This window comes from Manacus candei, unplaced genomic scaffold (genome assembly GCF_025592945.1).
Source record: "Manacus candei isolate 608988 ecotype Guabito, Panama unplaced genomic scaffold, ASM2559294v1 h1tg000017l, whole genome shotgun sequence".
NCBI lineage: Eukaryota > Metazoa > Chordata > Aves > Passeriformes > Pipridae > Manacus > Manacus candei.
Window position 1 is genome coordinate 2,967,238 of NW_026138065.1, and position 26,328 is coordinate 2,993,565.

Below are 26,328 nucleotides of genomic sequence, written 5' to 3' on the forward strand. Positions count from 1 at the left end.
CAGCGGTTACTGCACGTCAGTGCCTCTGGCCAGTACTGCCAGTGGGCTGTGCTCTGCTCTGCCCATGTACACACTGCTATAGATGTCACTGCACATTCTACATTCCTCCTCCTCACTGACAAAGTCCAACAGGGAAATACATCTCTTATAAGCAGTTTGAACCAGACACTCTCATACCAGTGTGCGTTGTGTGAGGGAAGCCAAAAGCAAGTTATGTTTGAACCTGCAGTGTCCAAACAGCTTGACTAAGCCATAAAAACGCAGCTGTATCAGTACAGAGACACTCAGAAGTGTGCATTTGCTCCTGAGTATGCAGGCATGTGCTTGCAGCGTGGTCTTAGCACTGCCTGGTACACTGAAGCCTTTCTGCAAATTAGGGATGAGGGATTATTTTTCAGTTTCCCAATTGGTAAACTAAGGATTAACCCATCCCTCCATCCCTCCCACAGAGGTCTTCTGAGAATAAACTGTTATTTGAACATTTTGAAGGTTGGAAGTGCTAAAAGCCAGACAGGAGGGAGTGGTCCAGAGGCACAAGGAAGCCGAGCATACATTCAGCAGAGGAGTTGTCCCAGCTAATGCACAGTGAGCTCCCCTTCTCCCTGAAAAGCCACTCCAGACAATGCCTAACAAAGTGCACATATTGCAGAGACTCACGTATTCAATTTTTCCCAGAAAAGAAGAGAGCAGTGGTGGTTTCGGCAGTGAGGGCACACCATGTATTGTGCATGGGGCTCTGCTTGGGCTCCGACTGCTCAGAGCATCATATCACCTCTAACGCCTGTCCATTAACAGAATTTAGGGCCCACATTTCTCATTCCTTTTCCTACTCCATTCCTGGTGACTGCCAAAGGCAGACGTTTCCACATTCCTCTTCCCTAAAATAAGGCAGCAGCATTCCTTGTACATCATGATTTAGCATCTTTAGTCAATGAGGCAGTGACCAGTCAATCCAAATGGCATCATCACATCAACAGGCAAAACCCCTAAGAAGCACAGAAATTTATTTATCTCCCCAGCACCATACTACCAAAGGGGATGGTAGGAAGAAAATGACCAGTGGTCACCTACAGCACTCACCAAACCTAACAGCACGTGTAGACCCAAATACAGAGGACCCTTGAGCTCAGCATGGGGGGACAAGGGAAGGTCAGCATCAGGGAGCAGCGAAAGGGATGGCTATGCACACCCCCACTCCACTGCCAGCTGAATCGGTGAATGATCCCCCTGTCACACATGGCCACAACCTCCACACAGCTGAGAAGAGGGAAAAATCTATGAACTGCAGCCTGAAGAAAATACCCTGCAGTAGAAATCATGCTACCGTTTAGCCAAGAAAGGTGTTAATAACAAGAAGGATTGAACGGAAGAAGGAAAGATGGCTGTTCTGGACACTCCAGCAAGTTTTCCATCTGTTCCCTGGGTAAAGAAGGGCAGCAAGGCTACAGAGTTGACCACCTATATTGGCATTTTTCCCACTAATTGAAGTTTCCACTCACATAAAACTATCCCATGTTAATACATTGCACTTTCATTAAAATCACATCAATTCTTTATATTTTTATTATGGCATATAAATTAGATTGTCCAAACAAAACAAAAAAACATCATTACAAAATGAAATTCTGAAATTAAGTGCTCCATTCCAACCAGTTAAAAAGGGAACATTTTGAACAAAATAATTTGGTCTGTATATTTTTCTAAACAAAGCCTGTGCCACAACAAGTGCAATCCTATAAAGACCATTTGTATTAATAAAATGGTATTTTTGCAATATAAAAAACTGTTGGCAAAGTGTTCAGCTAGGTTTATTAGTGTCATTAAGAATCCTCCCACATTCCCTTATTTTTCCATGGCTAGGAAGGAGGTACATTCAGAATTTCATTATTTGAAAATGAGGCAATAGATAAAATAAAAAATAAAGAGCAATTTGTACCGCTGTAATGGTTTCCTCTCCAAAGCTTCACAGCAGTTTAAAAAAACTCCATGATTTAACCTCCTCTCTTGCAATGTAGCTATTTCCCCCTTTTATAGCTGGGGAAAATATCTCTTGAGAGATATCTCTCTCCTAGTTTCAAACATCTGTATTCTGCGTGCCAAGAGCCTGATTTACCACAGTTTATTGTGCTCCAAATCAATGTCTAGGATAGGTACTCAGTATTTCTAGCAAAAGAGACCACAGGCATCTCACATCAGCTATCCCAGACTCCTGGAATCTGCTAGGGAGCTGGAGTGAATTTGGGACAGTGGGAAACTCAACCCCTGTTCCTTAGCTCTGGACTTCTTCTCAGTTTCCAGGCTCCAGGGCAGAGGAGGCAGTGCCTTTCACCTTGTTCTAGCCTTCTCCAAAAACACGGGATATTTCAGATGTTTTGTTAGGCAGGAATAAGCTCTTTGCAGAAGCATTGACTGGTTCAATTCTCTTTTGTCTGTTTTACAGTCTCTGCATTCCTGTTGGGCGACATTTAAAAACGCAGAAGAATTCCCGGTATTTAAAAAACTTCTTATTTTTAATGTTTTCTGGTGCCAAAACTGACAGACGTCTATGTATGTACGGAAAAGGCAGGAAAGCAGGGCTGTTTCTGGGGAAGAAATGCTTCTTTCATTTCCTTCCCTCTTCAGCGTCGGTTGATATTAATTTTAAACCTGGCTGGCACTCCAGGAGAGTGAAAGATCTTGTTCTTTCATCCAAAAAAGTATCAAAAAGGTGTAGCTGCAATTTTAAAGCAACCCCACCAAGCCATTTAGTTCCCAAAAGGACGGTGTCTCTCCTAGCAGCATAGGGTTTGCCATATCAGATGCAGCAGACTACCAGATCACAAAGCCTTACTGCTTCATTCTAGCCATGACCCATATTTCATCCTATGCTTCAGAGGAAGAAGAAAGGCCTTCATAATGCATCCTAAACATAACCATATGGAAAAATCTTGTAGCATTTAAAAAGGATAAGCAAATAGGGTCCCATAGAAATACTAGGACACTATAGCATTCATTTCTAAAATCCCAGTGGGGCAATTATAATGTCTTTAATTTCTATAGCGGGGAACTGTTTTCCTGCTATATTCTATAGGCAGTTGTGATGAAAGATTTTCAGTACAATAAAGACAGGACAGAATGCAAAAAATATCCTGATGCCCAAATGTGTGAAAAATTGAATCCTTGAACTCTACCTTTTAATGAAGGTAGGCCAGGATTCGATCTGTACCTTTAATATTGTATAATGACAGTAACTATAAAGACCCAGAACTACCACAAGGACCGGTGAGGCCATTAATAATAGTAATAAATGCAGTTCTGCATGAGGAAAACACCCAAGGAATAAAAAAAAAAGTAATTTTAGAATATGTTATGTCCTCTGTAAAATTCCCACTGCATTTGTACATTGCACTAGTAATTAAGCAGCAATTCCCTGTCTCAGAAAACAGGCTGTAATCCACCCTATGTTATCAGATATTGCTTAGGAGGTCAGGAATGCTCCAAATGGTGCTGCTTCTACTGGGGTCTCCTTGCCCTTGGGGCACAGGCACCAGCCAGGCGTGGAGAGCTGCTCCCTGCCTCGAAGCTGCAGGGCAAGGACTGCCTGAGCTCCCTGGCTCCGAGTAGGACGGAGAGAGTCTACGTCTCTGCCCTGGCTGCTCAGAGAGAGCAGCAGGAACAAAAGCAGTACCCCTCTTGCAGAAGTGTGTACCATGGTGTTATTTGCAGCATTGAAGCTTTCCCTGGAGAAACGGTTTGCATGGAAATGGGGGAGATGCAGCCGTCCTGGCTGCTGGCACGTGGCCCCTCCTCTAGGCTGCTATGGCACGAGTCCTGCCTCACTGAGCACCGAGAGCCAGTAAACCTTTCAGCCTCCCTCCTTCCCATGTACCACCAACTGCCATAGGTCTATAGATGGGCAGCTGCATCTTTAACAAATATACCAAATGTTTCCCTTCCTTGTACTGTTTTTCCTGGGTAACTCCAAAGATCAAACTGCACATTTTGCTCCTTGGTTGCACAGTTTCAATGCCCAAATCTTTTCCCCCCATAAGGCAGTAAATGCAGCTATTGTTCTGCCAGTTGGTGGGGTTACTGCTTTTTTGGAGAGCCTCGTGGACCTGGGTGTTGCTGCCAAGGTAATGCATGATGTTACACACGTTAGAAACCATCCCTCATTGTGTAATGATACCCTACCACCACCAAACAATTTAGGACTCTGTCAGGCCAGGGAAATAACAAGCCTGGAAGCTAGAGGAGAGAAGATTAAAGCAAAGCAGCAGCATGGTTTTTAATTGTGCCTTAGAATTTCTAATCTAGTTAATGGCCCTTCCAGCCCATCTTGTGTAAAGACATGAGCATGTGGCATGTACTGAAGGAGGATCAACACTGACACACCGACAGATGCGCTTATTGGCACAAGAGACTAGATTAGGTTTTGGACTGGATTTTTTAACTTGTTAGCTAGCCAGCAGCAACTTGCTTTTTTGGAGGGGGAGGGATCAAACAATTGCTGCAGAGGGATATTTGTTCCCTGGCACTTCATCTTCTTCCATTACAGATTCTCTGTTTAAACATGAGACAATGCTGCCATTCCTTCCCCTGATTCACTGGCAATTCTTTATCCATCTCTGGTGTGCTGCTTTGGAGATTTTTTTGGCTGGAATTTGATCACCCCAGCCTGCCCTTTTACTCTCTCTCCATATTTTCCAACACTTTTGTCTCCTTCATCACTTTCCAAAGCTCTGCCATGTAGTGAAAGCCTGCAAGTTAACCAAAAGTTCAACACGTTCACCTTGACACCATGCAGTTTTGCTTGCCCATCTGAGGAGGATAAGGAGCGAGCGCTTCACACCAAAAGCAAGCCGGCACGTGTGGCAAAGAGCACAGCACAGAAGGTGGACAGTGGCTGCCTGCCAAGAGGGATGCAGCTAATGTTTAACAGCACATGGATGAAAGCTAGCTCTGTTCACTTTCCTCGGGAGAGTCATCCCACAAGTTGACAGAGGGCTGTTCGCTGAAGAGGGCAGGAGTCATTTAGGACAACTGAATTCTAGCTGGTGGGAGGTGGGGGATTGCACAAGTCCCTGGAGCCTGGCCAGGCTGCTGGTTAGAGGTGCCATGGGTGCTCTCATTCTGATGGCAGAGTGCTGCCAGAGGTGTCCTGCCTTCCCGCCAGGTTCATAGCTTTTCGGAGTCCGAGCAGCAGCTGAGCAGAGGCCGACTGGCACACACACATCTCCCATACAGCCCACGAGTGCTCAGCCCAGTCCCCCTTTGCCATCTCACCACATCCCCATAACACAGGCAAGTGAAAGGGAGTAGAAGTTTGGGGCAATGATGGCACTGTAACTGGGCTGCACTTCTTGATAAACCTTGTGTGTTCCTTCAAGTCTTCTCTCCTTTCTCTCCTGCTGTCTCTGGCACCGCTGTGCATGGTCCCCACAGGGAGAAGCCACTGCTCGGACACCACATCGCTGCTGCAAGGGTGGCAGGAGCAGGGACTGAGACTTTGATGCAGCAGAGACAGCACAGCCAGGGCTGCTGGCAGAGGGGTGCCTGCACCTGGCTGGCTTTCCTGCAGCCACACAGCCCCAAGGTTGCGCCTCTCAGGGAGCCTACTCATGGAGCAAAGGAGTAGGCTGGGGCACTATCCCTGCTTGTGGCAGCATCCCAGGTGGTGCCAAGGCATGTGCTTCCAGAAGACGGCAGCAGTCTGAGGAGCCCTTGCTAAGACCTGGCTCCGAAAGCTGATGCTCTGGGGTTCAGAGGCTGCTGTGCCTGCACCCTCCACATGGAAGGTGAACACACATCGTTTCCCTAGAGCAAACAAACAGGAGCACCCCAGCCAAACCCCTCCTAGCCCACAGGAGCAGTGCCAGGTGAGGAAGAGAACAATTCACCCACCTACAGATGAGATCGCTGTACAAACAACCACATAGGAAATAGGTGAGCCACTTGAAGGGGCCAGTTAAGCAGGTAATAACAAAGTCTGCTCTGCTTCCACCCTCCAGAGAGCCACCAGCCCTCAGCCTGGGGGCTTGTGTGTCCCAGGAAGGAGCCGGGGGAGCTGCCAGGAGCCTCACCATCCCTTCTGAGGGCTTAAATAGCTAACATGCTTCCTGCATGCCCGCACTGAGGAGTCTTGCTGCTTCACCTGGCCAAGCTGCTCCTTCAGTGGTTTTCCAAGCACGGTACATTTATTTTTTAATTGGGTGAGCAGTAACAATCAAGACCTAAGCTAGTGAAGAGCAAGAGGGCTCTTATCAAGCCATACAGCCCCTTTGGGCCAGCATTAGCACCACTGCACCCAGCTGTGCTCTGACTCTGCATTCCATGGGAGGGTTCAGGGTCCCAGCCTGCCCCTGGGGCACAGTAAGCATGCCACAGAGTGCTAGTCTGTGCCCACAAAAACTACAGCCTACAGCCAGGTTTGTCCTGCAGGTTTTTGCTGGTGGAACAGTGTCACTGAGGTGAGTGCAGAGATGCAGCCATCTGACTTGCCAAGGCAGGACACACCTGCAGCCCTGGGAATGTTGCAGCTCTGCAAGGAAGGTGGGCAGGCACTTCTCAGTCCCATGTCCCAAATGTCATCACATGGGTTTTGCTGAGCATGGAGGTCTGAGCAGAGAGGTGGCTGGCTTCTGGAATAGGCAGATGGTGGTGGATCCTCTATCCAAAACTGCAGATTGTTGGCCCAGGGTGCAAATGGCAGTAAAAGAATCGATTTGTCTGCAGTGAGAACAGAGGGATGCCAGCTGTCAGCTCTCAACCTGACCTGCAGTTCTGAATTCTTGGTTCAGCTCCCTGTGCAGAGGCAGGACAACCTGTCCTCAGTCACAGCCCTGCTTGAATCCACGCCCTTCGGATCCAAAACAAACAACAACCAGTTCCTGGTAGGGCTGAGGAGCAAACAGCAGGGCCATCAAGTGAGAGCTGGGTGGGAGCTTCTGGCTCCAAGCCTGAGTGAGCTGGAGAGGAGGAGGAGGAAGCAGGAACATTGCTCTCCAGAGAAGGGGTGCAGCAGGGGTGTCAGAGAGTGCACAAGTCAGTTCATAACTACCAGTTAGGGGACCAGCTATGCATTTAGGAGGTGCTTCCTTGTGCCAGCCATAGCTCAGCAGCTAAAGGATCAGCAGCATGACAGCAGGAGCAGTAGGCTACCAGTAGGCTACCACTTTCTCCTGGCCACCCACGGCGTTCACCCATCACTTGCATTCATACACATGTAGAAGCCCAGGGCCAGCCACTCTTCAAACTGCAAAGTTATTTAGCCCCAGAATGCTGATTCCTCCCTCAGCAGGGAGGAAATACAACAACATGATCTCCGGAAATACAACAACATGAGTCCATCAGGGGAAAAGGATATACGGGACAGTAAAATACTGTATCTGTCTGTCAATGACATGTGGGATGCTGCTGAAAGAATTTTGGAATGACCATGAGACTTTTTGAATGCTCAAACACTGAATGAGTCAAAAAATCATCTGTGTCCTACAGAGAAACGTTTTAGAAAACAAAGGAATTGGCTTCAAGCAACATGATGTAACCTTGGTTTTTCCTCCCCTTATTTTAAGTGTATCTCTGGGTGTTTGCTTTTAAAGCTGTATCCATTAATAATGTGCCTCTATATTTATTTAGAGATATGTCAAACAAGGAGCACTTATCCGTAGCTCCAGGCAACCCAACAATTTTAATACATAAACAGCTATATAAATGAGTCTCATAATCGTCCAACAAAAGCTTCAGCAACAAAGAACACCATAAGCATACCGTATCTTCTCAGGATGCTCAAAATGTGGCATCCACTTCAGCAGCCAAGGAGAATAAATAAGCTTTCCAAGGGAACTAGCTCGGGTTATTACAGATCAAATGGAGGAACAAGTTGTTTGCCTTTCCTTAACTTAAAAAAAAAACGACCAACCCACAAATGGAAAAACATGGGCCAGTTTTTCAAGCAAGCTCGGCACATTGCCCACCTAAATTACACTTACATGAAAGTGCATGCAAATGCTTAGTTTCCCTGGTCATATGCCTGAACTGCATCCACATTTTCCTCAAATGCCTTCTTGAACGCGACAGGACACGCATGAGCAGCCTCCCCAACCTTTCAGAAACCAGAGCATGGGCACATTGGTGGAGAGGAAACACCTGCATTCCTCCAAAGTACAAATGTGGCCAAAATAATGATGAGTCTGAAAAAAGACCAAGTGAAGGCAAAGGTCAGCATGTGGGACTTTTCAGAGTGGAGGGGGCTCAGTTTGATGCTTGGCATGAGGGGGCCTTATCCCTTTGTGCTTTTAAATGTATTTTACAACAGGAGGTGGGGAAAAAAGCCAAATAAAACCAAGCAAACATTTTCAGCTTCTGCTGCAGTTTGTAGATGGGTGACTAAACACTGCTAGGGATAGCTCAGTCCCCAGCAGATTCTGATGCTGTTAGCTCTTTCCCTTCCAGAGGGACAGGGAGCTGCCAGCTGCTGAGGTGAAGGGAGGTGCACAGTGGGGCACTATGTGGTGCCCCTGTTTCATGGGCAGGCAATTGTGTCCCTGCACAATGCCAGCCACTGCTTCAGGCCAAGCCCTGCTTCACTGAAAATCCAAAAAATGTGCTTGCTGAAACCTTGTAGGACCTATCATGCACACTCCCTGACATTAAATACTAATAGTGATGTTTTTCTCTAGTTTTACTCTGGTGAGATGCTGCTGATCTCTCAGCTGGGCACCATCCACCCCACACGTGGGACCACAGGACAGCACCAAAGATACCAAGCTGAAACTCACTTTTGTCTTTCTGGTTGGGAGTTACATGCAAAAAAATTATATCAGAGTGCCACAAGAAAGAAGGGTAAGAAAACCCTCAGGAGTTCAGCTTAGACACTTTTTTTAAAAAATCCTCCTCCCTCTGTCTGTCTGATGCCCAAAGGAAAACATAAAGTGCTTGGACAGGCCAGTTTGGTGTGAGTCTCTGTCCCTCCCTTCCTGCTCCCCCTTGCTGCAGCACAAGAGGAAAAACACTTGAAAGGCTCTTGGGGGGGGCGGCCGCAAGGATGTCTGTTTTGCCTCCACTCATACCACTCTTCCTTTTGCAGCTTTTCTCACATCCAGAGAGGATAAAGGCACCCAGGTGCCTCTCTTACATACACACACAGACGAGCACATTCCCATTCAAAACAAGACTGCAGTGCATTGAACTTGTCCCTGAATGTAACCCTTCTGTTTTGAACAGCCCTGCTGGCTCCTGCCTTGGGCAAGGTTTCAGTTTCCCTGTAGCTTGATGACGTGGTTTGGGCAGGATTTATAAGGCTTACAAAAAAACCACAATTAAATCTAAGGGGCAATGGAGGGGATTGTTTTTTTCTTTCTTTTTTTTTCCCCTCCCTTTTCATTGCTTGCTTCTAGGACCAAGGCAAAAGTTGAGTTGGCAGAAGTCCACTGTGTTGGCTGGAGCTTGAATTTCTAGCCAAAAAAAGCCAATTTCTCCAAGTTTAGATAAATTAATTTCCTGAAGTTTTTCAAACGTTTTCTTTGCTCTAAGTGACTGAGAAGCCATTGACATTTCAGTTGAAGAGCAATTGAAATACAGGACCTGAAGGACCAAAGCCATCTCTGCTGGAGCTCTGCTGTGGCCAGCACTGAAGCTGCCGCTGGTGAGAAAACCAGATTAAGTGAACATTCTTGAAGGTAATGCAGGTAGGGAGGGGAAGCCAGGTTGGGATTGAAATATTCCCTCTGCTTCCAAGAAGAGAAGAGCCATCCTGTTGGGAAGGGACCCAGTCGGGTCCCTGTCTGACCCCCAGGGCTTGAAAAATGGACATACCCAAATTCAACAGGAAGGAGCGTGACCTCCACTGGAAACCAGAGATGCTGGGAAAGACAAAGCCTGTGTCCCAACTTTGTCCATTGAGTCCTGTTCAATAAATAATAACAGAGTGTGCTGGAACTGTGTCAGCTATGTCATTTCAGGTGAGAAAGACTTGTGTTTTCTAGGTACCAGCTCTGTAAATCCCTGAGGAGCATGCTGCCAGTGCAAGCAAGGGTCACACTGTGTTCAGCAAGACACGTGTGCACCAGCAGCCACGTGTGCCCAGGCAAATGCATTTCTCTGTCCTGTACAAACTAAACTTCAGACCTCGTGGCCTGATTTTCTTAATCCAAAAGCAAAGGTCAAACAGAAAGTACATGGCTTTGGTTTATTTATGGAGAAACGTAGCCATCAGACTTTCCAAAAGCATCAGCAAATTCTGCACATCCATGTTTAAACCCCACAGAAAGCCCTGCCCTCCCAAAGCCCTCCCTGTTTGGGTGCTGGGCTGGCAGTGTCAGGAGCCAGGCTCAGCATCAGGCAGCCTGGCACAGCCCACAGCAGAGCCATGTCTGCTGGGAGAGGGGACAGGGTGAGCTCAGACACAGAGCATCCTCTGAGGATGTCGGACTGCTTGGGTTATTTACTTCTTTCTTATTACATTACTGAAAAGGAGAGTGAGAAAAAAATGCTCCCAGCTCACCCAAAGAGGAAGTGGGTAGGGAAATTTTGAGATTTCTCAGCCCTCCAAAAAGCCCCGTGGCTGGATGTGAGCATGGCCACCACAGCTGCCCCTTCACCATATGCACCACCGCCATCCCAACAGGCCTTGCACCGCCTCAATCCTGATACCAACAAGGAAGTACAATCACTTAACCGCATAGCCAGTTTCTTTTCTAAGCCTTCGGGTTGCCTCAGAAGTTTTTTAAACAAGACGCTTTCCTGTTTTTGAAACCTGTGCATCCGTATGGTTTGCAGGTTACTCAAATAACCTTATCACTTGAAGCAACGCTGGCATAAATTTCAAAACTGCTTACTGCGGTGCTCCCCTCCCCTCTCCACACATATCTATTTACTCATAGGGAGCCTTATTTACAGTATCTTCCTGCCAACTGCTGACACAGAAGAAAAAAAAGCCCTGGGTTACACATTAAGCTTTATCGTTGAAGTATTCATGCCAGACGGTGTCCAAACAGAGTTAACTGACTGACCTTAGCTCAGGGTAAGCCACACAAGGGGGAAATTTCTATCGCAATCTGCTTGCACGGGCAGAGCTCGTTTCGCACCACCAGCTTTTTCATCTCCTCCCCCCCTTCATCTGGGCTGAAAAGGCTTTTCAAAGAAAACACAGTTTTATTTTCAGAAAGCCAGTTGAAGTAGAGCTGGTTCCTTGCAAGTTTGTTAAACAGGGAATTACCAGAGAGGTTCGCAGGTAAATGTTAGGGCACGGAGAGGGCTGCCTGTACACAAATACTGACCTAAAATCCATGCAGCCTGTAAGCCATACACATTCTTATGCCAAAATGGGGAAAATGAAGAAGACTGTTCTGCAAGAATATGCCGTTCAGAGGGTCTGGAAAATCCAGAAATCAGCTTCACTATGCCTGTTTTGCACAGCAGCTTTGGAAAGATCTGCCAAACGTAACAGTTTCATTTGACAGTCATCTTCTGGCTTAACTTCTGAGCTGGCCAGTGGCCATCTCACGTTGCACAATAAATGCCTGCAAAATTAATCATAAACTCCCTGCCTGGAACTCCCAGTGCTGCTCTCCTGAAGGGTACCTGCAGCCTGCTCCAAATCCCTGCCACCAGCTCAAATCCTGTGTTCATCAGTGGCCCAGCGGGCGAGGGAGGACAAACCATCACAAAAACAACCCATGAACTTTATTCTTCCACTCCCACTTCTGCGATTTGCTGGCCGAGCCGTTTACCTCTGTGTACACTTCATGACAGCTACACGATAGATGGGCACACAGGAGCTTATCTAAATCTCACACTTCGCAGCCTTTCTTCTCACAGCTAATGCCTGGCTGGTGAAGAAAGCTGTAGGACCCGGTCCAGGGAAAGAAGAACCAAGAGCTGCTCGCAGATTAACATGCTCTCATCCTCTCTCTCCAATACATTCACTACTGCCAATTCGGTAGGGATGTGGCAAGGTCCCCTTGCTGCAACACTGTCTGCATGTGTTGGTTTAGTCAGTAGGGACTAATGGGAAGATAAAGAAGCAGAGTGGGTTTGTTGTTTGCGAGAAGTGTTGCTTGGCCAACCTTGCCACGGGAGCGTGGGGCATGGGGCATGCAGCATGGGTGGGGCATCATGGCACTACCTCTGCTCCTGCCACTCCCTGGATAAACTAGGTCCCACTTAAATGCTCCTGTGTAGGGGGACACAGGAAATGTAAAATTACTTTCTCCTGCCAAGCTAGCTGCTCTGCAGTGGGGAGGGAAAGCCTCTGCTCCTCATTTCTTATCCTCAGCATTCAGTGCTAGCATCTGGGGGATGCCTTTCCCCGCTGCCCCTGTCCCACCATAGGGGTGCAGCCCTTTCTCTGGCCACCTCGTTAATGGCTTAGCACCTCGTTTGCAACATGGATCTCTCCCTCCATGAACTCACCAGAGAGCTGAGGCTCAGGCAGCCCTCAGACCTTCTGAGCACACCTGGCTCTTGCCCAGCTTGCACTGGGCTGCTGCTGTCATGCTGCCAGCCCTGGGCTTTCCTGCAAAGATGCGGCCATCAAATCCAGGGTGCTATCTCTTTTCCCTGCAACTCTAATTAAATTGCTCATTTAAAAAATAAGTGAATTGCATTCCTACTATGTTAATTACTTCCTCCTATGTAATGCTCTTCTTCCAATAGACTAAATTGAACTGAGCATACAAACATTCCAGGAAAATAACAACAACAAAAAAACCCCACCAAAACCAAAAAACAAGTAGGATGTAAACAGCTCCAGAAGGGAGAGAGAATGTATTTCCTAACATCTCTAACACCAAAATATAAAGGTATAAAGTAAATGTGATTAAAACCAGAGAAGCAAGCAGTACACATTTTATTGCTATGTTTTCACTTCTTATTTCTTTTTAACAAGAATAAAAAATAAATTGTGCAACCTCCACCAGGAAGTGAGTGGATCTTTGAACTCTGCCATCTGGCTAGTGGAATCTATATTTTCATCGCCTCGGGTTACAGGTTAATCCTGCCAGTTTTTATTATTTGTAGAAGTAGTTCGCCTCTCGGAAGCTTTTATGGTCTCTGTCACAGAGAAGATTGCTGCTGAGCAAAATACATGCACAAAATACTGGGGTCAGTGGAGTGAGGACATTGAGCAGGGAAGAAAAGAGAGAGAGAGGGAAAAAAAAAAAGCTAGTTCTGGCTAATCTAAAATTATCCTTTTTATTACAAGAGAAGACATTGCAACATGTGCTGGCAAATTTGCCTCGCATTGCAAGTCAGCACAGACAGGAAGGCTGAGCCTCCCTGCTCATGGTGGAAGTCAAGCCCGAGCATGCCCAGCAGCTGGGGAGCCCCACGTGATGACAACAGCATCCAGCTCCATCTGGTGATGTTCTCCCAGCCCCCCGGGCACTTTTCCATCTAGTCTTGCAAGCAGCTGGATCAATTTACTCTAGCCTACGGTGCGCTGCACAGGCACAGACTGAAATTATTACTCATGGAAATCCCCTCTGTCTCAGTGCTTTGAACAAGGAATCAGGTAGCTTTCAAGCTCCTGACAATTAATAGCCTTTGGTCGAGGGAGAGCAGTGCAAACACGCTGGAAGCAATGGGTTTCAAAACAGCTTGCTTAGTTTCTAGTAAATTAAAGGGAGTGGGCGGTTGAGGTACACGGTAATATTATCCAGCGCAGTGTGGTCTTCACTGACGTCAGCAGGACATTTTTTTTCCCTCTTTCTCTCTCTCTGCCTGTCTCCCAGAAAGAGACACATGGAGGTTAACTCTGTGACAGAAGCATGGCTCGTACCACCCGGAGAACCTCCAGTTTTCCATCAACAATGCCAGAGCGCAGATGCTGCTATGTTGCAAATGAGCAGCACCAAATTACATGCAAGTCATTTCAGAGGAGAAAAAAGCTGTTGGAAACAGAAATCATGAGGACTTACAGTATGTATTTCTCTTCACGTGACATGATTAACCATTCAGATTAAGACCATTCTCTTCCTGCGGCTAAGAATACATCCTCTTCTCAGATTTTGCTTGAAATAGCGCATTTGTCCACGACCCCTCCCTGCAACTGCTGTGCCCTTCCCAGTATAGCTCTGTGGTGTCTGTGACTGTGTTTTCTCAGTCTCACTAACACATCATTTTCTCTGAGGCCCCTGTACTGTAGGCTGGAGGCATTATACAATAGCTGCCAGCTTTGCATTGAAAATATGCCAATAAGTTCAGCAGAAGAATTCTGCTATGCTTTCAGCACACTTTTCAAAATGTGATTTCTGTGTACAATCATATATGCTTGCAGCCTTTTCATACATACTAATTGTATATCTAATAAAAGGCGGTTGGACAGCAAATAAAAGGATGCACAACACTGAGATGCTGCAGGTAGGAAAACAGATCTAACCTAGGTCTGAAGACATCACCTTCCTGGTGAAACATAACACTACAGTGCCCATATTTTCTGTGTCAAAAATGTGAAACATAGAAAGTGTTTGGGCCAGAATTTTTTTAGGGTTGCAAAAGACAAAGGGGACTTTTTTATAACAAAAATGTGTACTGAAGCTGCTGTGCCAGGTTCTGACTCAACACAGACGCATGCATACTCCTCAAAGTGGAAGATTTTTCCAGTAATTGAGTGGACTGAATGAGCTCATCATGACCCACTGAGCAAGTTTTTTTAGTGTTTGTTTTGAGCAAGAGAACAGCTTCGATCAGTGTTTGCACTCAGTTGACTTCTCCCCTCTTCCCAAACTTTTGTTGCTTTCATGAAACACCCATTCCATTTGGCTCCTCTTGGTAAAAGGAGCAATTTTTTCCTAAGTGTGGCCACAGGACTTAAGTAAATATCGCTGAAGCATTAAATGTATTAATGAAATGTATTTAATATATTAATGAAATGACACTGCAGGCATTGTCGAGTTGCAGGATCACCAGAGCAGGTGAGGGAGAAGAGTACTGTCCAGGAAAGCCAAGAGACACAGTTGTTCCACAGAACACTGCAGAGACAGACAGTGCATCCTTGTGCAGGAGGCTGAGGGGAATTTGTGAAAGTGGAAGACCATGAATCACTGCAAACAAATTATGTGATCACCAACTGGCACATTCTTCTTGTCCTTCCATATCCTGATCTGATTTTGCTATGGTTACCTATGCGTCTTGGTAGTATTCTGCCTGCTGCTCTGAGGGGCATTTTTGCTGCTTGTCATTAGGTATGAAACCTAACATGCTGTAAAGGTTGAGGAAAAGGTCTTGAACCAAGTAATTTTTGGCAGGAGTAGCTGTAATTCCCTCAGGGCCACAGCTGCAGATTGGACTTTGCTGCAAACACCGCAGTCCTTGTGTTCCTGCCTTTGGGGAACGAGTCACAGATTTTTACAAGTAAATATTGCACAACGTTTTCCTTTTCTGCAGAGTTGCCTGCTGAGGTCCCTTTGACAACAGTGTCTTTCAGGATTCATTTGCACCTTTCATCAGGACATTTTGGAGAAAAAAATGGAAGGAATTAATAGCTATCCTTAATTATGCCTCAGATTGGCAGTACCTGGGGGTGAATGGAGCTCATATCTCCAAGTTGCCATTCCTGAGTTTTAGCCACCAACCTATGCTCCCTTCTTTCTGCAAATGGTAAGTACCTATTGCTTTACACAGTAGGCAAAGACAATTATGCTCTGGACTTTGAAAGAAAAGGAACATTGGTGAATACATAACTCTACTAAGCAGCACTTTCATTTTAAAGAAAACGCTCTCCCGTTTTCACACCCAAAAGGAACAGCCTGCTTTCTTTCAAGGTCTCACCAAAGAGTAGGAAAGGCACCCCAGAGCCCTGCCTAAACAGCTTTGGGCTCTCCAACTGAGCATTTTAACAACTTAATTGTGGCCACAACAGCCTGCAGCACAATGTGCCCAGCCACGGCAGATGAGGTTGAAAGGAAATCCACAGGTTTCTCCAGTTCTCTTTTTCAGCTATATTTGGAAATGTGGTCAAGCCCAGGTCAGGCTGACCTGCAGAGCTATCTTCAGACAGCCTTTGGCTGCCCTGCCACATGAGAGCAGGTTTTCAGTTCCAAGCAAGGTGGCCCTGATGGTGAGAAACATAGCCCAGCCTGCTCAGCTTGCGCTGAGGTTGTCCACGTATACTGGTTTTGTGGCACAGGATCAAAGGCAGCTGCCAACTCCTGTCACTCTGGCCACCAAAGAGCTATGGGCTGGTCATGGGTCTGAGCCACTCACACTGCAGGCAAGGTTGAAGGTGGACCTGAAGGTGCACTTGCCTGAAGGTGGGAATGAGACAACCAGGCAGAGCAATGCCCCATTATCTCCAGACAAATGCAAGCAAAAATGTTAACCATCCCATGAGACAAGCCTTTTATGATTGCCTCTCACTAGCCCTGGTGAGAGACACGGAGAGGGAGAAAGCTGCACATCACAGCCGGCAGGCAAAGAGTCCTTTACAGGGACGCCCCTGAACTATTATTACCATCACTCTCCTTCTTTATAAAGCCTTCAGATAGCTTTCCAAGATGGTATTTTTGTGACCAGACAAAGGTCAGAGTCCCTGCTATGATAAATCAGGCCTGATTCGGAGGCAGGTTCAGCTGACAGAGTCATCTGACCAGCGCAGCTGTGCACAAACCCTGAACCAGTTCCCTTCCTATGTCTCTGTCAGGCTGGGCACGAAGCTCAGACATCTGCTAGTTCCTGAATTACAGCGTGCACGCAATAACGGACGTGCCCTGCTCGGGGAAGCTTGTGTTTATTATTCTCCAAGCTTTGCATCAACTACACACACAACCAGACCGCAGCGTCCGGTCACCAAATCTGCTGTGTGCAGCTGCTTTGGCTGCAAAAATGAATGGTGACTTCGTAAGCCTGTGGCTTCCCTAGAAAAAAAAAAAAAAAAAGGAAAAAGTTTGCATTTCTCCTTTTCTGTGTTGCCAAATCCTTCCCTTTGAGAAACTACGCAAAGTGCTGCTTAAGTAGCCTCGCACCTGTAAGGGAGGCAGCAGGCACAGCTCATATCACCCACAGTCCACAGCTCTGCTAATGTCCAGCAGAAATGCTTGGGGATGGTTCACAGCCACCTGGTGAGGGCCAGTGCATGCAAGTGCTGCCTGGGTTTTGGGAGGATTGATGTAAACAGTGATCCAGTGCAAGGACAGCTGGCCCTGCACCACTTCCCACAACATGTCCTGGGCTTGTGCTATCGTGCCAGCCTGGGCACTAGTGCGCCCCCCAGCCCTGCTCCCACGCCTGTGCCTGCCTACTGAGGGGCATTTTGTGTTTCTCCGCTATGCTGCCCTGCTGAGCAGCTCTGAATCACCCCCTGCACCAGCAGGCAGGAAACTGCGGCTGCCAGGCCCCCAGCGAGCTGTGTGCAATGCCAGGGTGCCCCTCCAGACCCAAAAATGCCAACGTTGGGCTGAGCAGCAGCTGGGGTCCCCCCACAGCCAATACCAGGGTCCAGGGTGAGCTCACAGCTCACAGCTGTTGTCCCACAAATGAAGCTGAAATCCCCTTCTGCCAGCACCACCGAGCTGCACCACTTTGACCTTTTCAGGGAAATCTGCCTGGACATTTTGGCTCTGCCCCCCTAGCAGCCACAGCAGAGGGGGAGCTGAGCTGGCCAGCTTGCAGGGCTGACCCCACTGTAAAGGTCAGAGAGGCACAGCCTGCCCCACCACTCAGGGGCTGCCAAGCCTGCGAACTCAGCTGTTGTCTTCCTGTGACTACGGCTGCCATCACTGCTTGGAAAGGATACAAGTGCGACCCTGGTATTACAGCAGTTTGGAGAGCGTAAGGCCATGGTCTCGGATGGGCTCTCAGAAGCAGGCAGGGTGCTCTGTGCTGGCTCCTTCCCAGGGAAAACTGAGAAGGGTCTGCACAAGAAGCTGCTTTTAGGGCTGATCAGTTCTCAGAGCTACCTACTCCCAACTCAAAGGGCCAGGCCTTGTGATCCACATAAGCCGTTTGTGTCTGCTTGAAAGAAACAGTAAAAATCCCCAGAGACTCAGAAATTGTAAAGACACAGCAAAAAAGCCCAAAACTTCAAGCCTGTGAGCACCACTCCCAAGCATACACAAATTGCTTCCATATTTTACAAGTTTTGAAGAGTGTGTGTGTACACTTTGTAAATCAGCAAGCTTGACCCTGAAGCCATCCAAAACTCATGATCAAAAACTTCTGAGTTTTTGAGGTTCAGGTGACATCATTCTCCAAAGGGTTGCTTCATCTAAGTCAAAAAAAAAGGTAGGAATTTTTGAAGCAGAGTAACAGAAGCCCTGAAAACATGTTTTCTGTGCTAGGAAACACAATGCATAATGAGGACACACACAATCCCCTCAGTATAATTGAGAAGCAAAGCAGCCCCCTTTTTCTGCGCTTACAGGGCTAAAATGACGTGCAGACAGAAACCTGTGATGTTTGAGTGTTCAGAAACAAAACCTGTCCCATGACGTCTGTGCCTTTTGTCTAGCCTCCTGTACCTCTGCATCCAGTTTGGAGATCACAGGCATGGCATGGAGACATGGTTGAGGGGGTGCTGCCACCCAAGTGCCTCTGTAGTGCCCCTCACTGTAGTGCCCCTGGGTCTTTCAAGGACAACAAGATCCCTCTGACCCCCGTCATACCCCAGTCAGGTACAGAAATGTAGTGACCCCCATTTCCAGCAGAGAACTGAAGACAAAGACCCCAAGGACTCGCTCTGGGGCAATTATGGTTCCCATCCCACCTATCTGCCTTGTCCAGGCACTGTGGATTTCTGCCAACACTGCTGAACTGCTGTGGTTGACACTTTGGTGTGTCAAAGTTGCCCAGTACCAATTTCAGTCTATAACATCCAAAAAAACGTTAGGCTGTGGCCACTACCAAGAGAGCTCAGGTTTGCTCCCTTACCTCAGCAACAGTCCTAAGGGCTGAGGCTGTGAGAGCAAGTCATGCAGTCCAACAGGAGCAGATCGGTAGGGCAAAGCACTTGGGACTGAGGATATTACACCCATGTAGCACATCTTTTAGGAGGGGTTGCATCAGACTAGCTGCAGTTTGGCTCAATGAACTGAGCTGGGAAGCAGATGGGGTGTTTCTGGGGAGCATTTTCCAGTTTAGTCTCCTCCACCAGAAACCCAGCCTATATACTGCGAGGTCACCCCACAAGGTGAACAGAAGTGGAGTGTGTGGGAGCAACCAGGACATTTGCTCAAAAGGGCATCTCCAGCCTGAACTGAGCCAGTAACGCAGGGACTTCCAGCTCATCCATCTGCCCTGGGCACGGGAGTGGAAGAGCCCCATTGCCACTCTTACCAAATGCTAAGGGATTTGTATGAGCAACTTAGGTGGACAAGGCATCCTGACACAAGGCACAAGCACAGAGGGTGCTGGCTGAGAAGAGGAAGGAGGGGAAATATGTTTAGAACAATGTGCTTACAAATGCTGCAGAGGAGGGTGGGCACAGTGACAGCCGCTCCCTGGGATCCCAAGGGACAGAACAAAGTTTTCCCCGCCATCCCACGTCATCCCCATTTCCATTCCCAGCCCACACTGTGCTCCAACAGGCTGTGGTGACAGAGGAGAGAGGTGCTCCTCAACCCACAGCTGAGGAAAGGCCTGCACATGGGAGTGGAGGTGGTGCAGCAGGGGCATCCAGCTCAGCCCCAGGCTCCTCTGGGAGAAGGCAGTTGGGCGGGCTGGCCTGCAGCCCAGGCAGCTCCAGAAAGGATATGAAACCCCATCATTGTGAAAGCAGGAGGTGACAGTTCATGCTAAGGCAAGGGGCTCCAGAGTGATCTTACTGCCAGCATGAGGTACAGCATGCTGCTACTCTGCACCTCCTTAGAGCTCTCTCCCAGGCACAAGCAGCCACAGCCAGGCTCCAGGAGTGTTGTCCCTCTCCACTAGCTGGGGCAGCTGACAGCATGGCCAACACCTTCAGGACTTGTCATATCTCTGTCTTTAGAGTGAAGAATAAAGAGAGGAAGATAAATGTCAATATTTGTGGCAAAAAAAGGGGGTGTAAAATCCTGAAGGTCCCAGGTAGCACTAGTGTGGAATTCCATGAAAAAGCAGGGCCATCTCAAACAGCCAGATGCCTATGAAATGTTATTTCTGGATACCACTTCAGAACTGACTTGGAGGGAAGTGTGACATTTACTGAGTCACCTCCACCACTTCCTGCAGCACCTGGAGCTTACTTCAAGGGTTCTCATTTAGATACTGAGAATTTGCTCACTGTTCAGGCTGAAAATAACACCGTTTACTTTTTTTTTTTTTAAAAGCTCTGCTGAAAGCATGATCTGTGATGCAACAGCCTCCAGTGCAGCCCAGTCCCCATGTGCAGTTCACACAGCACAATGAAAAAGCAATTTAAAAGTCGTCAGTCACCTGGTACTTCTCCCAGGAGGTAATCAGCAACATCTAGCTGCTTTGCCCTTGGATCCAGCAACAGGCAACAAAACTTTCTTTTTCCAAGCCACCCAAACCATGCTGCATCCTGAACACTGATGGAGGTTTTCGCCACTTCCTCTGGCTACACCAGTAAGCTGCGGCCTTCTCAGCCTCCAATATATGCTGCAGCAGCTGCATGGTGAACTGAAATAATTTTGAAGGACAGCTCTGAATCTCTGCCTTTATGAAGAGTCATTCAAGGCTCCTGTGTTCCTGCTTGTTCCTGCCAGAGCCCTCCAGGGCTCAGGATGCACAGCCTCAAAGTGCAAGCAACTTCAGAGAAGAGGAATTGAAAAGAAAAGCCAAATCTAATTTAAAAAAGAAACCAACCAAACACGCAAATATATCTTTAGTTTCATATATAAATTCTTTTTGCACATTTTGTCTGTATTTAAATACTCCCCTTACTGGGGATGTAAAACTCTGATGAATTCATTGTGTATAAAACCATTTAGGCTTTAAGCACTCTTGTTTTGATATACAGTTTGTTAATAAGGAAAGGACATATTTTCTCCCTTGGTATTACAGAATTTACACAACATTTCACATCCAATCCAAAAATATTTGTGGTGTTTCTTTCAAAAGTTGAAGCTGGATAAAGGATATTTTGTCCTTCCAAAGACAAAACCTTTCATTAAATGCCGTTACAATTGCAAAGGATCAGCCATCGAAACCCAAGTGTCTTTGTTGGCAACACATCCATTAAAACAACTCCTCGAACAGGATATGACATGTGAGTGTTTAGTCTGTGGAAAAAAAAAAAGAAAAAAGCAAAAAAAGCGTCAAATGTCAAAATGTAGAAATGTCAAAGGTGAAAGAGGAACTGGGTTGTTTGCTGTTAGAAATGCCTCCTCTTGCATCACAGTGGCCTGTGAGAGCCATGCACGCAGAAAGACCATGGAAGTTCTAGGAAAGGATGAAAAACCTTCCTTTCTTGTGAAATACACAGTTTTCTCAGGGACCATTCCAACTCAGAGTCAGACAGGAGTAAAAGTGCAAAGCTGTCTGAGGAGAGCTGCAAAACCATGTTTTTCTGCCCATGCATTTTGATGGGAAGGCCCCTGGGACCCGCTGCACAGCAGCTCTGCAGCACAGCAGTGGGAGGGAGAACAGTGTTTGCCAAGCCAAGAGCAAACCCACCAGAGCAGACACTGTGTCGATGCTCTGCCTGCTCCAGGGCTTTGGGCAGACTCTTAAATTTAAGGGGATAGTTCATTTGTTTCCACTCTCTCCTTTGTTTCTCTAATCTGGGATACTGAGCAAAAGGCACGGAAAAACGTAATGTGGACAATAAACTGCCTATTTAAAAAAACTAATACTATGCCTCCAGGGCCTGGGAGGTTTCACACAGGTACAAAACTGGATATTCAGTTCTGAAAAATGAGACTGGACAGAGTAAAACAAAATTATCTTCTTTCCAGCTGGACATATTTTACAGCCTTTCTGTCTGCTATATTAAATAGAAGACAGGAAAGACCAGTTGGGATGTGCACTCAAGATGAGATCTTCTGATCATCTCTTTTTTTCCTCTTTCTACTCATAAACCTGGGGACTTTGCTCAGCCAGCCTTTGAAATCTCATTGCAGGCTGAGGCTGGTTATGAACCAAAACAAGGAGGGGGCTGTTGTGGACAACTGTGCTTGCTTTCTGTGGGATTTGTTGGAAGAAGAGGTGTGCTGCATTTTTACTGGAAGGGATGATTAATCATCTAGAAGATGCAAACACAGAGAAAAGAAATAGTATCTGTTGAGACACTTCCAGCTACATGTCCATCCTGCCCCTTGACCAGCATCTGCCTGGCCTTGCGGGCAGGCTCAGCACCCAATGGTCTCCAGGGCTCTAAAACACATGAGGCTGCAGGGGAACAGCTGGGTGCCAGAGACAGGCACCTCCCGTGCCACCGCCAAGGCAGCAAGATCCTGCACACTGCCACATTCTTCATAAAATTACAAAAAGTGTTAATTTATAGCAAATCCTACCCAATTAAAGACGATAAAGCTCTGCAGTTAATCAAGCTGATTAAATGAATTAAACTTGTTAAGAACAGTTTTATCAAAACATTTACATTTCTGCTGAGCAGAGATTCATGTGACTTTGAGCTGCAAAGTACACAGTTGCCATGAGAGGACTAAAAAGAGGATTGGGAACATTAACCATGTAAAAATCAAGTCTACTGCTGCATCTCCCAGCATTCATTTAAACAAAAGAGCTTCTTGGCCCATTAATTTCATCACTGTGTCAGGTATCTTCTACTTCCTGGAAACAGAGGCATTGCTTACCCACTGTGGGAGGCGACACATGTCCAAAGGGGGGGAATTCGTCCCTGCCTTATGAAACATCTCCAAGACAATGTGTTGCAAGAGGTCCTGGGAGAGCAGCATCCCTCACCCAACCCATGGTGTGCCCCCATGGCATGTGTTCAGGTAAAACAATGGCCTCATCTCCTGGGTCTGAGAGCACCTATAGAAGAAACACATATGTAAGAGTACACAACACAAACGTTTCCATAGCTGTCTGAAAGATTAAAGTAAAACAGCAGGAGATTTTTTCCTTACATATAAGTCTGCTCAGCTTCAGTCCCCACAGAGATGGGTTCAATAAAGGCTTTAAATGCTTAACTTCTTAATTTAGACACTCCATCTTTAGCTGTTAGCCAACCATGGAGAAGTGTACTGCTGACAGCTACTTGAAGTTCCTCCAGTATCCTACATCCTTCAGAAGAGAGCAGAGCAGGTTGGTGGTGACATTCTATTTACCTGTGCCACATCAGGACCCATCAGCAACCTGTCCTCCCAGAGCCTCCCTTGATGGGGCTAAGCTGAGAGTAGACAGACCTGTAATGGCTGAACACAGGCTTAGCTGAGGTTGAAGGTTTTCTCTGAGCTTATGGAAAGAGCTTACACAGCACTCCACACCTATTTTAGAATAAAAAACCTGTGTGGGGGAGAGATGACTGTCTCTCTGCTAACTGTAGAACAACTCATGATGAGGGGACTTACACTGAATGCCTCACTTATGGACAGCTCGAATAAAATCATGTCCTTAAATATTCCCGGCAATATAAACACCAACTGGATAACAAACCATGGCCAGGAACAGGGGGTCTAACCACACAGCAGCAAGTATGCCTGCTTGCCAAAAGGGCAGTCGTCACATGCATGCAGAAGGCAGGTTAGTGTGGGTTTCAGATCCTTCTCAAATATTTAGCCCACCTCATTGATGGGTTTTCTTTGCTGCTGCAACGTGCACTGCTCTCCATGGCAGGTAGTTTGAACATTGTAAGTAGCACTGCACCCACAATAATTTCCTACCAAATGAGGATTTAAATAGTGAGAGTGCATAATCCCAACTGAAAAGGCATTAGGAGTAGGCCTTCCCCTTTCTCTCAATGAGCATATTTAGAAGATCTGCAACTTCAGCATTTTGCAGAGAGTTCTGCTAAGGCAAAGACAAACTTGGCATTGGCACTCCATCTTCTGTGCCATATGCTTCATTCATCTGAGAGTTGTTTTTCCTGCAGGGGAGGGTGGATTGGCACGTATGGAAATTCATTAAAATTATTTTGTTTGGTTCTTTGTGCTGGCCACCATCTCCATTTTAATTTTTATTTCTCATGCCCAGAACAATCTCAAAACAAAGACAACTTCTCCTGAAGCACAATAAATATTCTCAAAAGCAGTGTCTGAAAGGCCATGCTCCTTGGATGATCCTGTAAAGGTTACAAGTTGTGGCTGGAGTATTTCTAAAGAGGGTGATAGAAACCAAGAGACTGAAAATAAAAGTAACACATGTTAAGAAACCAAATATACTGACATGCCATGTAACTACCTGGGTATTGGCAAAGGTACCATCTGCTTATGTGCAAGTCACTTCCCTGGTTTTGCAACAACAAGTCTCTCAAATGATGCTTATACTGAGTTACCTATTCCATTTTTCACTGCTTGCCAGATAAATGGCAGCTTTTTTAATAGGAAGACAGATGTTTGATTATTTTAGGTTCAGGGATTCTGGCCAATTCCTTCCCAAAAGTGGCTAGGGTTGAATAGCCAAAGAAAATTTATGCATTTAAACTTAATGATGCTTAAACACTGCAAGTAACAACACAGAAATGGACAGAAGCCTGAGGGGTAGCAGAAATCTCCAAGAAAAGGACTTTTCTGTTCAGACAAACTGCCAGCAGCTCCTGATAGCGACCATTATGATTGTATTTCCATGTTCTGCCCTTTAAAAGTATATATTATTTTCAGTTAAAAATAAGTCTGAATTCATTTTTGGAGTCCTGTGATGTTTCTGCACCTAATGGTTTCCAGGTCTCTCCATAGGCTGTAGCTAGCTTTTGTTTATCCATACAAGACAAAGTTTTGAAGAGTTCAGATCTCAAAAGCAGAAAAAACAACTCATGACCCACAGGCAAACAGAGTGGGACATTTTGCTCCACAGCTTTGGAGAAGCTTCCAGCTCACTGCTGGTTTAACGCAATGTACTGGGGAGCTACACTGACAAAGACCTTTTGTTCCCCCCTTTCCCTGTTTATGAGGTTAGGTACAAACCCCATTCTATTTCCACTTCTAATGCCTGCAGAGAAGAAATAGTCAATAAGGTTTCATAAGAAAGATGAAATCTGCACAGACATCCTAGTAAATGCTCTTCAGGTAGTGCATGTTTCACACAGGTTGGTGTTAGGTGTCATTTGCAGATTAGGTTGAAATTGGGTCTTTTCACGTCCTAATGTACACTGAATATAAAAATGAAATGTCACCTGCACACACAAAGTGCATACACCATTCCAAAGCATATATACCTATCCAAACAATTAGCTCTTAAAACCTCTGCATGAGTTTCAGCAGAATACATTAGTGCTGAGAATAACCAAGGACTGAACTTCTCCAGAGGAGCCTTGCTCACCATTTTAATGCCACTCTCTTTCCATGCAACCAAACTGTCAGCCTGCTCAGACCCCAGGGAGTATCCAGTGTGGCTGTGAATGGAAAGATATCATTATGAATTATGAAAATGTAAAACATTTCTTTTTTTTTCCTTTTTTTACAGGGTCATTTTGGATGCAGCAATGAGGAAGAGTGCATGAACTTCAGTCTCTAGTTATGATTTCAAACTCACAAAAAAATCTGTGAAATGGGGGATTGGAAAGGAAAACAGCAATTAACAGCTCCTGACTAGGACATGGGCAATGCCAGGAAACATTCAGAAAAATAACCCATGGCAGTTGCTGAAAGGGGCCTAGCAAATGGATAAGAGGGAGTAGCAAACTAGATGCTGGTTTATAAAATGAGAGGGTCTGATTTTGACCTGCAGAGAGGTGAAGAACATTGTATCACAGAAGAGAAGGGAGATGGCTTCTCTCTGCAGGGTATTGCTGAGTCTGAGCCATCCTCTGAACAGAGAAAGCAAATGCAGGCATTCGTGTGTCAAGGAGACATCATATTGGAAAGAATTCAACAATGAACAACAATCAAATAACTAAAGGGAAGATTAAATAACTAAATAGTACAGTTTGGATAAGTAAACCCCTACGAAGAAGATAAAATCATTTGAAGGTGTCAACATCAAGGAGAGAGCACTGTTTACACAGCTCTAGATAAAGCGTAACAAGAAAGGAAAATACCTTTTCCTGCAGAAAGGGAAAATGCAGACTGGCAGTAAGAACTGCTAACCTGCTGCTGCTGACCTTCACAGCCCTTCCAGCCCCCTACAACCCCCTACAACCCCCTACAACCTCCAATCCCCTTCCAACCCCCCTTCCAACCTCTGTTGGTGTAGAGGTTGTCAGGTGAGCACCCAGGAGTGCTCAGAGCCACTATAGCAACATCTTTCTGCAAAGCAACCTGCCACACATGTCATGTGTGCTGCACATCAGCAGGTAAGGGCCAGCATTACCATCCCTCTGCACCTCTGCCTCCTGCAGGGAAAGAGAAATCC

At 46.4% G+C, this 26,328-nt stretch overlaps 1 long non-coding RNA gene across 1 annotated transcript; it reads left to right on the top strand.

Annotated features, from left to right (window-relative positions):
• Nucleotides 1-11,288: 11,288 nt before the first annotated feature.
• On the top strand, nucleotides 11,289-20,720 carry LOC127469193 (uncharacterized). Its single transcript, XR_007903891.1, has 4 exons — nucleotides 11,289-11,920; nucleotides 13,713-13,899; nucleotides 15,367-15,579; nucleotides 20,223-20,720. It is a non-coding gene; the product is annotated as an uncharacterized LOC127469193 (long non-coding RNA).
• Nucleotides 20,721-26,328: the final 5,608 nt, after the last annotated feature.